The following is a 13,363-nucleotide window of genomic DNA, read 5'->3' on the forward strand; positions in this document are numbered from 1 at the left end:
ATTATTTTAAAAAGAAGTGATAAGAAGTTGGTTGAAAAAAGAAAGAAGAAAACAAAAAAATGAGAGAATGTGATCAGGTGGGAGACTAGAACAATGCCATACACTAGAGATTTAAGGTATATTTTGGTCTGTTAGAAGAAACTGTATCCCAAAATTTTAAAGAGAGAACCACATATATATGTATATATACAAAAAATAAGGTTAACTATAATGAAGGGATATTATGACTCTAAAAATAAAAATTAAAAAGATTTTTAAAGAAGGAATTGATAAGAAAAAGGGAAAAAATTCAAAAAATAGAAAAATAAAATTTAAAAAATTAACTTTGGAAGACTAAAGAATCATGGGGAAATAAGCCATGAATTCCATGTGCTGTATTCCCCGAGTGCTGGAATTCTGCAGTTCTCATTGATCAGTTTCCTTGGTCTTGGCTGGCTGTTCTTGCTGATCTTCTTGGGGAGGGGCCTGTTCCAGTGATTCTCAAATGTCTTTGCCTGAGGCGGAATTGCCCCATCCTTGCCAGGGGCCAGACTAGGTAATCTGCTCGGGTTTGCTCCCGGTAGCTTTTGTTCCCTGAAAGCATTCCGTACAGCTTTGGAGGATGAGAATGAAAATGGTGGCCTCCCAATCTCCGGCCCTGGAGGACTCAAGAACTTGTGACCCCACTCCTCAGTGAGCCCCTAGAGAAAAGCAGTCAATCACTCCTGTCTCCCCAGTCTCTGGCCTCACTCTGTGCTCACCCAGCTTGACCGGGCATTTCTATCTCTGGCACATGATCCCATTTGCAGTTTCCAAACCCAGTGGATTCCTTTAGTGCACTCCCACGCTGCTCCTCCTGGGGGAAGAAGGGGAGTCTCCCTGGACCTGCTGCTTGTTGGGTCCCTGCTGGAAGAACAGTGGCCTGCCTGTGCCATGGATCACAGTTTATGGCAACCCCGAGCTGAGAGCCCACTCCTCAGACCCATCTTTGCAGCCGGCTTCCCCACTCTGATACCTGGGAGCTCTGCCACACTCAGGCACCCCCGGTCTTTCTGTGACCCTGAGGGTCCTGAGACCACACTGTCCCAGCCAGGGTTCCACACTCTGCTTATCCACTGGAGTGAAGTCCTTCAGCGGAGCAGACTTCTAAAAGTTCCGATTTTGTGCTCCACTGCTCTATCACTTGCCAGTAGCGGTTGACAGAGGCCCCCTTCCCTGCAGTCTATCTTCCCGAATATCACCTCAGATTCACTTCTCTGTATGTCCTACCTTCCAGAAAGAGGTCGCTTTTCTGTTCAGAGTTTCTGCTATTCTTTTCTTTGATATCCTCTTGAGTTCATAGGTGTTCAGAATGGTTTGATCCTTATCTAGTTGAATTCCTGGGACCAGAAGAAATTTAGGTCTCCTACTCCTCTGCCATCTTGCTCCTCTACTTTTGTTGTCATTTTAAATACTTAATATATTTTTGTATTAAATGTACTTAATACATTTTGTATTAAGTTAAATGCTGAAAAACAGCACTAGACCAAGTTCAATTGTTTTTTATAAGACCACAAGTATTATAATACTAGATCTAAACTGATTACAAAGAAGGTAAGTTACTGGATATCTTAATTCAAAGAGAGATGATCTATTTATTGGATGTACTTTCTTTTATGTTTTATTTAGTCCCAAATTTCAATGGAATCTCTTTCCCTAACCATGAATGGATGAGATTTTGGGTTGGGACAGTTTGTAGAAAAAAAAATCCAAATAAGGTGCCATTTGGAAGTTAGTCTCTAATGCCAGGACAAACAAAATGGTGAAAGTCCCTTTCCCTTAGGTTTTCAAACCCTAGAGACAGCCATGGTTACTGGAATGACCCAGGAGTTACTGTGGCAGGGTTTCTCTTCTTGTCATTTTTGCTTTCTTTTATTCAGTATGTCCTCAATCCCCTTATAGATGCCCATGGAAGCAGGTAGGATTGGCAGTTCAAGAAGACAACAACAAATGTAAACTATCTGAGGATTGTAGAGCAGCACGTGTCATTCTGTTTAATGTTATCATTATAATATTCAAGACAAGCCTATGTCTTTACTTTGTATAAATTAACTATTTTGCTAGTTTTAGATCTTATGTACATAATTAATTTTATCATTTTAATAGTAGAAATATGAATGTTGAACCTAAGGTACTTTCCACAAGAAATAGCTGAAGTGTTTCAGAGATACTTTGCATCTGCATGTGCGTTTTGTACTAGTCTGGACATGAGATAGGTTATTAAGACCAGAAGTAATTATGGAGCCAAGATAATGTTGTTTGATAAGCAGAGACAGCACTGTTTATTACAGGTAGGTAGAAATTTGAGGGCAATGTGATTTGCTTAAAGAAAATTAAGTAAGAGATTCAATGGACTTTATATTGGTGAAGTCCTTTTTTTTATAACTGAAAAAATTTGTGTAAAATAAAGAAGAGTAATAGGAAAACCACAAGTAGAAGTTTACCTTTCCAAGATCTAGTGATACTGGGAAGAAGGAGAAAAAAATGTGTGAAAGACAAGAAAATGCACTGGGTGTGCAGGTGGCAGAGACATTCTCAAGGATTTCTGCCAGGGAGTCAAGGGAGACAAAGCTACAAAATAGTAAGATTGCATATCCTTCAAATCTGCATATTCTGCAGCCCTTAAACCATTACCTGCAGCTGAGGAGCTCCAATAAAAGTGATTTAAAAACTCATTCTGGCTGCCTCCAGATGCCAGCCCCCCGACGTTGCCACCACACATTAGGAGAACTGAACCATCAAGCTCAAATTAAATAATGTGCCTGATTCAGCTTTTCTTCTATAGGCAGCCCCTTCTGTCTGTTCCTGATGAAGTGTCGCTAATGGCTGGAATTGTTTTAATATTTCCTACTAGTTTTTGACATCTATTTCTTTTTTCATTATCCTTGATTTACTTTGGTTTCTGCTTTAAACTTATATATTTATTTTCCTATATGGTTGTCCTGTTGTTCAACACTTAGAAGTCCTACTGAAATAATACTGAAATCTGGATTCATCAGATTCTATTTTAGCATGCCATCTGATGAACATTCTGTTTAAAAAAAAAAAGAAGAAGAAGAAGAAGAAGATGACCATGATACCAGTGACCTTTTGCCTTGGAAGAAAATGTGCTTTGCATATTTTTAAAAATTTTTATTTTTATTTTTTATTGAGGTATAATTGGCATACAGCATTATATTAGTTTCAGGTATACAGTGCAATGATTTGATATTTATATATACTGTGAATTAATCACCAAAATACGTCTAGTTGATATCCATCATCATATATACTAACACAATTATTTTTCTTGTGATGAGATTTTAAGATCTATTCTCTTAGCAACTTTCAAATATGCAGTATGGTATTATTAACTATAGTTGCCATGCTGTACATTACATCCCTATGACTTATTTATTATAAAACTAGAAGTTGATAACTTTTGATTCCCTTCACCTGTTTTACCCACCTCATCACCCACCTCTGGCAACCACCAATCTATTCTCTGTATCTGAGAGTTTAGGCTAGTTTATGTGTTTTTTAGATTCTAAATATGAGATCGTATGATATTTGTCTTTCTCTGACGTATTTCACTTAGTATAATATCCTCAAAGTTCATCCATATTGTTGCAAATGGTAAGTTTCATTCTTTCTTAGGTCTGAATAATATTTCATAGTATATATATACCACATTTTCTTTATCCATTCATCCATTGATGGACATTTAGGTTGTTTCCATATTTTGGTTATTGTAAATAATGCTGCAATGAATATGGAGTGAATATAATTTTCTGAGTTAGTGTTTTCATTTTCTTTAGATAAATACCCAAAAGAGGAATTGTTGAATCATATGGTAGTTCTATTTTTAATTTTTTGAGAAACTTTCATAACATTTTCCATAGTGGTTGCCTCAATTTATATTCCCATCAAGAGTACACAAGGATTCCCTTTGCTCCACATCTTTGCCAACATTTGTTATTTCTTTTCTTTTTGATAGTAGCCATTCTAACAGGTGTGAGGTGATATCTCATTGTGGTTTCGATTTGCATTTCCCTGATGATTAATAATGTTAAGTATTTTTTCATGTACCTGTTTGCCATCTCTTTGCCTTCTTTGGGAGAAAAAAAGGTATCTATTCAAATAACCTGCCCATTTTTAAATCAGATTAAGAGGATTTTTGTTTGTTTGTTTGTTTGTTTGTTTTTGGAATTGAGTTGCATGAATCTTCATATATTTTGAATTAATTCCTTATAAGATATATTATTTGCATTTTTCCCACTCAGTAAGTTGCTTTTTCATTTTGTTCTTGGTTTCTTTTGCTGTGTAGAAGCTCTTCAGTTTGGTGTAGTCCCATTTGTTTATCATGGTGGACTAATGTCAAGGAGCATACTGCCAATGTTTTCTTCTAGCAGTTTTATGACTTCACGTCTTATATTTAAGTCTTTAATCCATTTTTAGTTCATTTTTGTGTGTGGTGAAATATAGTGGTTCAGATTCATTCTTTTGCATGTGGTTGTCCAATTTTCCCAATACCATTTATTGAAGAGACTTTTTCCATTGTATATTTTTTCCTGCTTTGTTGAAGATTAATTAGCCATATAGTTGTGGGGTTATTTCTTGGTTTTCTACTCTGTTTCATTGATCTATGTGTTTTTATTCCACTAGCATACTGTTTTGATTACAATACTTTTGTAATGTAGTTTTAAGTCAAGGAGCATGATTCCTCCAGTTTTGTTCTTCTTTCTCAAAATTGCTTCAGTTATTCACTATCATTTTTTGATTCATACAAATTTTAGGATTGCTTGTTCTATTTCTGCAAAAAATGTCATTGTAATTTTGATAGGCCTTACATTGAAGAATCTGTAGATGACTTTGGGTAGCATTTCAACCATATTAATTCTTTTAATCCATGAATACAAAATATTTTTTAAAAATTTATTTATGTCTTCTTCAGTTTCTTTCATCAACATCTTATAGTCTTTGGAGTGCAGATCTTTCAACTCCTTGGTTAAATTTAATTTGGGGGATAAAATACCCAGGAATTTATTCTTGATGCCATTGTAAATGGGACTGATTTCTTAAATTCTCTTTCTGTTATCTCATTATTAGTATACAGAAACACAACAGATTTCTATATATTTATTTTGTTTCCTGCAACTTCATTGAATTCATTACTTCTAACAGTTTTTTTTAATCTTTAGGGTTTTTCTATATATAATATTATGTCATCGACAAATAGTGACAGTTTTACTTCTTCCCTGCTAATTTGGATGTGTTTTATTTTTTTTCTTGCCAAATTTTTCTGGATAAGACTTCAAATACTATGTTGAATAAAAGAAGTGAGAATGGACATCCTTGTCTTGTTCTGATATAAGGAAAAAATTTTCAACTTTTCACTATTGTGGATGGTGGGCTTGTTATATGAGGCTTTTATTATGTTGAAGTACGTTCTCTCTATACTGACTTTGTTGAGTATTTTTATCATAAGTGGATTTGAATTTCGTCAAATGCTTTTTCTAAATCTATTGAAATGATCATATGATTTTAATCTTGTATTTTGTTAGGGTGGTGCATCACATTGATTAATTTACAGATATTGAAGGATCCTTGTACTCATGGTATAAATCACACTTGATCATGCTTTATGATCCTTTTAATATATTGTTGAATTTGTTTTGATAATATTTTGTTGAGGATTGTTCAATCTATATTCATCAGTGATATTGACCTTTAATTTTCTGTTCTTGTGGGTGTCTCTGTTAGCATATTGAGGGAATGCTGGTCTTATAAAATGAGTTTGGGAATGTTTCCTCCCCTTCTATTTTTGAAAGATTTTGAGAAGGATTCATATTAACTCTTTTTTGAATGTTTGGTAGAATTCACCAGTGAAGGCATCTGGTCCTGGACTTTTGTTTGTTGGAAGGCTCATGGATAATTTCTTAACTAGTAAGAATCTAATGCCAGTAAAGGGAGATTAATTCTGGGAGTTGGCATTTATTTTTCTTTTTAAAATATTTAAATGGGTCATTTATATGCATACAAATACAAATTATACTTGTGTTGCACAATATTTTTCTGGTGTTCTTCACCAATCCATTATCACTAGAGAATTAACTGGGAGTTGTGAGGGGGGAGCTTGTCAGGTTGTGTTGCAATTATTTGTTTAAATCTCTGCCCTCTCACCTTGAATTCTGGGAGATCAGGGATATCTCTTATTTATTTTCATATTCTCACACTGCCTGTTCTGTCAAAGGTGCTCACTTAATACATGCTGGATGAATAAATGAGTGGTTCTGGTAAAATATTCCTTTTTGTAAACTTGGTTCTATATCACACAGAGTTTCACATTCTGCATTTGACCATGCCTCCTCATACTTCCCATCAGACTAGCCAGGTCTTTGTGTCTTAGCTGATATTAATCTGATATCTATAGAGATGTTTCTGGGTTTGTTTGTTTGTTTTTTTATCCATAATTGCTTACATTTCAGCTCTTGCAATGTATCACAAACACATATCAACTACATTTCTTAAATCTAGATATTTTTGGTTTCTGTTGGCTACTGCACAAATCCATATAATAAGGAAAGCCAGATTCACAGTTTCCTTCCAATATGAATTTTCTCTGCCAATTCCCTTTATAAAAAAGTCTATGTATCTGTGATGGGATTCAAATCTATAATGCCCTATGATTTTAGGCAGAAAAACAAAAACATGATTCTTCTGGTTGAGTAGTACCTAAAAGCCCTATTCCTTAAAAGTCCCTTTCTTGGGGCACCTAGGTGGCTCAGTCCATTAAGCATCTGCTTTCAGATCAGGTCATGATCCCAGGGTCCTGGGATCCAGCCCTGCATAGAGATCCCTGCTCAGCAGGGAGCCTGCTTGTCCCTCTCCCTCTGCCTTTCCTGCTCTCTCCCCCACCCTGCTTGTGTGCTCTTTTTCTCAAATAAATAATAAATAAAATAAAAAAAATCCCTTTTTGGGGGGTACCTGGGTGACTCAGTCAATTGAGCTCCAACTCTTGGTTTTGGCTCAGGTCATGATCTCAGGGTCGTGAGATCAAGCCCCATGTCTGGCTCTGTTCTCAGCTGGGAGTCTGCTAGATATTCTCTCTCTCTTCCTCTACCCTTACCCACCTCTGTCTCAAATAAATTAATTCATTTTTAAAAAGTCCCTTTCTCAGTGAGTGCTGTCTCTTCCTGTCATATATATTCCACAATTACTTCATATATGCCTTTCACTTCTGCTTTCCTGGTTCTTTTCTGTTTCATTTACCCTTATATGTGGGCTACAGTAACATCCTTTATATGTACTATTTTTGACAGATTGAGTATACTCCTTTATGATGTTTGGAACAAGTCAACTTTTATACTGTAAAAGCCAGGAATAAAGGAAACTAAACCAAATGTTATATAGTCCCCATGATACTCTTGGACAATATATAGTCCAACATTTTAAGAAATAGTGGTCATTCTCTTTCCCAAAATGTTGTTTTTCTTACCAAAACAAAAAAAATTACCTTTTATTTTCCTTCATGGTTTTCCTTTCCCTCCTTTAAGCTTCTTTGGTGACAAGATGCTTATGGGTTTAGGGTAACCAATTTTTTCCTCTAGGTATATGGCTTTCTTTCAAGGATATTGTAAGAACCCAGTTTCCTAAAGCTACTTTTTATGAGTCTAATTGAATACTTCCTAGTGTGTACAGAATGATTAACTTCTATTATACTTAGAAAGTAGAGCTGCATTATTCTGAAAAACTATGCCTTGATAAATTTCATACATCTCAGTTTTCTAATGTATTTCATATTTTGTTTAAAAAATGATTCAAATAGCAGAGAAGCCAATGAACTAGTTCTACATTCAAGTTTATATTGTGCCTCTTAAATGATCCTGGATGCAAATGCCAAGTTGAAATATCTTTGATGATTTGCTTCTCGGTGGCTCTGGACACAACAAGAGCAAAGGATGGTACAGTGAAGCCAAATCCAAGCCCTTGGGTTGTCTTCCCTCCCCTCAGTATTCCTCTTTGCCAGGTTGGCAGTTCATCTGTGCTAATCAAGTTTATCATGGGTTGACAGGTGGTAAGTGGGTAATAGTAATATTTAGTGCAATTCCTATGAAATTGTATGGTATTATTTTAATAAGTGAATTAACAAAACTTTTGCAGTTTTCGCCTTTTATTATTTAAAGCAGCACTCTTGAGTGTCCACGCTGGTCTCAGGAGATACATCATTTAGAATTCAAGCATATTATTAACAAAAGATGTCATACAAAAATTACACAATTTCTTACCTTTCAAATCCAGTAAGGGCTTATTGCAATAGTATTTTATGTTTTTATTCAATGCATAGCAGATACCTAAATCTTTCCTAAATATTGAATTAATATTCTTCTATGAATGCTACATTGCCTGCCTATATTTCCAAGGTATACTTATATTGTATATTTACAAGTAAATTGCTTTAATTCTTTATGAATAGAATTTAGATTTTTCTGAATATTTAAAATAACACAGAACGGTGTGTAAGTGAAAAAAATATGTTTCCTCCATTTAAGATAAACTATGATAAAGATGAAAAGGTCCTCGTGTGGTTAAGCATTGTCAATAATGAACTTTAAATGTTCCGACAAACATATAAATAAGGCCAGCGTTTTGAAATACAGGTCAATGAAGGCTGGTAGAATATCATTGTTGTTCAAATGATATGAAAAGAAAATATGGGAACACAGAATAAAAGTTTGGGTCATATATGTATTCAAAATGTTATCTTTTAGCTTGTTTTCAAGAGTGTGTTTAGGCATAAAATTTCATTGATCTATATGCTCTTTGATGAATAATCACTTCCAGGAAACCATTGCAAAAAGCAGTATGTACAATGTGGTGTATCTTCAATTCTTAAATTAAAACTGGGAACTTATGGAATAACTAACACTTTGATATGGAAGGACCCCGGAAAAATGATTCTGGACCATCTGGATAGATATAGAGGGAATTTTCTGCTTTTCTGGTTATGCATTGCCCAACTCTTCACTGTGTGATGTACTAATTAACACAGTATCTCACTTTCTATTCAGAATCAAAGGATGGGAATTCCTTTTCTTGCCACATGGCAGCCAGGTTCTGAGTATACAATCTAGGCTGAGATAAATGGATGCTAACATCCCAGACTATGAATCCAAACTGAATAACACAAGATTTAAATGATGATTGTAATTAATTGAGATAAATTCCTACCATGTCTAGCAGTAGTAGTGGTAGTTTTTAGAGGAGATGGAGGCCTGCAATTATTGGTGGCTCTGTCCTGGTAAAATTGTTCTAGCTAAAAGATTATTATTTTTGTTCTTTGTTTCTTATGTCTCCAAACTTCATTTCATTCCTTCTAGTCTTAGAAGTCTGTTTATCTAGCCAATATAGTAGTATCCAATATAAATTTCCAATGAATTTTTTTTTATTTCATAAGATAGCTAGAGACTATAATAATAATGACAGACACTATATAATGCTACCCAATGTTTCTGCACTAATGATATTTAAAAGACTCAAGATCACATTTTCTGGAGATTGCAGGAACCCATTGTACTTAATTTTACACTCAAGAGGAGATTGGTACATTTGGCATAAAAAAAGGGATTTATAAAATTTACCAAATGCAATATTATTGTTTACATTTCAAGAATGATCCTTTTTTTTTTTAAGATAAACTGTAGAAAGGTGGTTAGTAATGTGTAATAGATGTAGTTTGATTTAGAGGGCATGAGCTTTATAAACACATAGATTTGGGTGTTAATTTTTGCCCTACTATTTGCCACCTGCATGCCCTAGGTAAGTTACTTAAGTTTTCTTACCTGTAAAAGGAAAGCCATGAGAAATGTGAGGATTATGTGATATATTAAGTATTACATAGTAACAAGCACAGAGCCTAGAACATAATTTCCATTTAATTAATAGTTATTATTGTTTGAACTTGGAAAGATGGCAGAGTAGGAGGACCCTAAGTTCACTCTGTACCATGTCTAGAACTAGATATAACTCACACCTGAGTAAATAGACTGGAGAGCAATCTGAAGACTTGCAGAATAAACTCCACAGTTAAATGTAGAGAAGAAGCCACATGGGAGAGACTAAGAAGGGCATGAACAGTGGTTGGGAGCTGCTCAGAAGGGAGGGAGCTGCAGGCAAAGACAAGGGGAAGAATCAGGAAACCAACACAGGGAAGATGAATCTTCATAATGTCTGGTTTTGAAAACCAGAGGGGTTGAATTCTGTGTTTGTATAACCAGGAGAACTTGGAGCCTGAAGCTTTAAAAGTTGGCTGAATCAGCACTGGGCAAGCCAGAAGGGCCAACAATAGCTGGGTCATACACTTAAACAGATAGCTCATGGAGAGGAAACATAGAAGCAACAGTTTGCACAATGCCTGGGGTAAACAAGAAGAAGATCTGTTTATACTGATTTTGGAGTATGTTGAGGGACTACTCTGGGAACAAAGAAGCTGGCAAGTGCCATTTTCCTCCCCCCCCAACCTTGGCATAAACAGAGATACTTGTTTCCTAACCTGCTAGCAGTGTGCCTCCATCCCCAGGTTCTTCTGAGGACTCACCCACATCAAGCCTGCTGGTCTCAGCCTTGGGCTCAGTGCAAATTTTGGTGGATCCTGCAAACACACATGTGTACCCTGTGCAGTTGCCCTGCACACAGACACCAATCCTCTATGGACCACACCCCTGGCCACCCCTACCTCCTCCATGTGCTGCACACCCACCAGCCACAATGCTTCAGGGGATTCAGCCTAGGACTAGCAGCTCAGCTCAAATTTTGCTAACATCACTGCTCCATCCCCACAGAGTCTGCCTGGGTCCCACTAACACCACAGGAAGAAAGCATAGCCCACAACGGGCAGAGTCAGTGCAGATATCTGGACATAAAGAAAAAGTGACTCAGACACAAAAACAGATTGCAAGCAACACACATAAGAGACTCCCTTGAAGTGCCAGATGGCTTCCCAGGTGAAACTCTGTAATAGAGCTTAAAGTGCCAGATTCTGGTGAAGAGGTAAAGAGGGACACTGCACTGCAGGATATTATAGGAATTCTTGTTCATAAAACTACTACTTTCAAGTACAGAGGACATATCTGACTTTCATAACACACAGAAACATACATAGAATAGTAGGGAAAATGGAGAGACAGAAGAATATGTCCTAAATGAAAGAACAGGAAAAGATCACAGCAGAAGATCTAAGCAAAAGAGAAATAAGTAATATGCTTGATAGAGAATTCAAAGTAATGATCCTAAAGATACTCACTGAACTTCAGAAAAGGAAGGAGGATATCAGTGAGACCCTTGACAAAGAGATAAAATATAGCATATCAGAGATGAGAAACCCAATAAGTGAAATTAAACATACAATACATGGAAAAACAGTAAGCTACAGGAATCAGAAGAACATATCAGTGACCTGGAGGATAGAGTAATGGAAAGCAATGAGCTGTACAGATGAGAGACAAGCAAATGCTGCATAAAGAGAAAACACTTAGAGAACTCAGCAACACCATCAAGCATAATAAGGTTTGTATTGTAGGGATCCCAGAAAAAGAGAGAGAAAGGGATGCCAAATATGTGTTTGAAGAAATAAGAGCTGTAAAGTTCCTGAATATGAGGAGGGGAAACAGAGATCCATTTTCAGGAGGCACAGAAATCCCAAAGAAATTCAACTGAAGGAAGTCCACACCAAAACACATAGTACTCAAAATGGAAAAAAAAAAAAAGTCATGATAAGGAAGAATCTTAAAGGTTGCAAGAGAAAAGAAGACAGTTACATAGAAAGGAAACTCCATAAAGCAAAGTTGATTTTTCAGCAGAAAATTTTCATGCCAGAAGAAAGTGGCACAATATATTCAAAACGTTGAAAGGGAAAAATCTGCAGCCAAAAATACTCAATCCAGGAAGGCTATCATTCAGAACAGAAGGAGAGATAAAGAATTTCCTAGACAAATACGAGTTAAAAGAAATCATCACCACTAAACCAGCCTCACAAAAATGTTAAGGGGGTCTCTGTGAGTGGAAAGCAAATGTCATAAGTAAGAAAAAAAAAAAAACCGGGAAGCACAAAAATGAAAAAAAAAAAAAAAAAAAACAACATATGTATACCTGTAAAAATCAGTCAAGAGAAGCACAAAATAAAAGGATATAAAATATGATACCAAATATCTGAAACATAGAGGAGAGAGGACTAAATAATGAGTTTAAAATTAAGCAACTATCAATTTAATATAGATCGCTATATGCCAAAGATGTTATATATAAACCAAATGGTAACTCCAAAAAAAAAAAAAAAAACAGTAATAAGTATGCAAAAAATAGAGTAAGGAATCCAAATATATCACTACAGAAAACCAGCAAACCATAAAAGAGAGAGAAGAAAAGATCAGAAGAAAACTACAAAAACAACCACAAAACAAGTAAAATGACAATAAATACATATCTATCAATAATTAGTTTGAATATAAATGGACTAAATGCTCCAATCAAAAGACATAGGGTGACAGAGTGGATTGAAAAAAAAAATCCATCTATATGCTGCCTACAAAAGACTCATTTCAGACCTAAAGACACTTAGAGACTGAAAGTGAAGGGATGGAACATTTATCATGAAAATTGATGTCAGAAGAAAGCTGGGGTAGCAACATTTATATTGGAAAAATAGACAAAACAAAGACTGTAAAAGGAGACAAAGAAGGACACTACATAATAATAAAGGGGAAAATCCAACAAGAAAATATAACAAATGTAAATATTCATTCACCCAAAATGGAAGCACAGAAATACACAAAACAGTAAACAACAAACATAAAGGAACTAATTAATAGTAATGCATTAATAGTAGGGGCATTAACACCCAACTTACATTGATGGACAAATCATCCAAACAGAAGATCAACAAGGAAACACACTGGATGATTTACAATATATTCAGAACATTCAAAACATTCCATCCTAAAACAATAAAATACACATTCTTTTCAAGTGCACATGGAAGATTCTACAGAATAGATCACATTTTAGATGTCAAAACAAGTCTCAATAAATTCAAAAAGATCAAAGCCATATTCTGCATCTTTTTTTACCTCAATGTTATGAAACTAGAAATCAACAACAGGAAAAATCTGGAAAGACCACAAATACATGGAGGTTAAATAACATGCTACTAAACAATGAATGGATCACCCATGAAATCAAAGGACTAAAAAATTACATATAGAGAGGGACACCTGAGTGGCTCAATAGGTTAAGTGGCCTACTCTTGATTTCAGCTCAGGTAATGATCTCAGAGCCCTGGGATCAAGTCTTACATCAGGTTCCACACTCG

Source organism: Eumetopias jubatus, unplaced genomic scaffold (genome assembly GCF_037043125.1).
Source record: "Eumetopias jubatus isolate StellerSeaLion01/CBP00866 unplaced genomic scaffold, mEumJub1_p1.0 scaffold_11, whole genome shotgun sequence".
Lineage (NCBI taxonomy): Eukaryota > Metazoa > Chordata > Mammalia > Carnivora > Otariidae > Eumetopias > Eumetopias jubatus.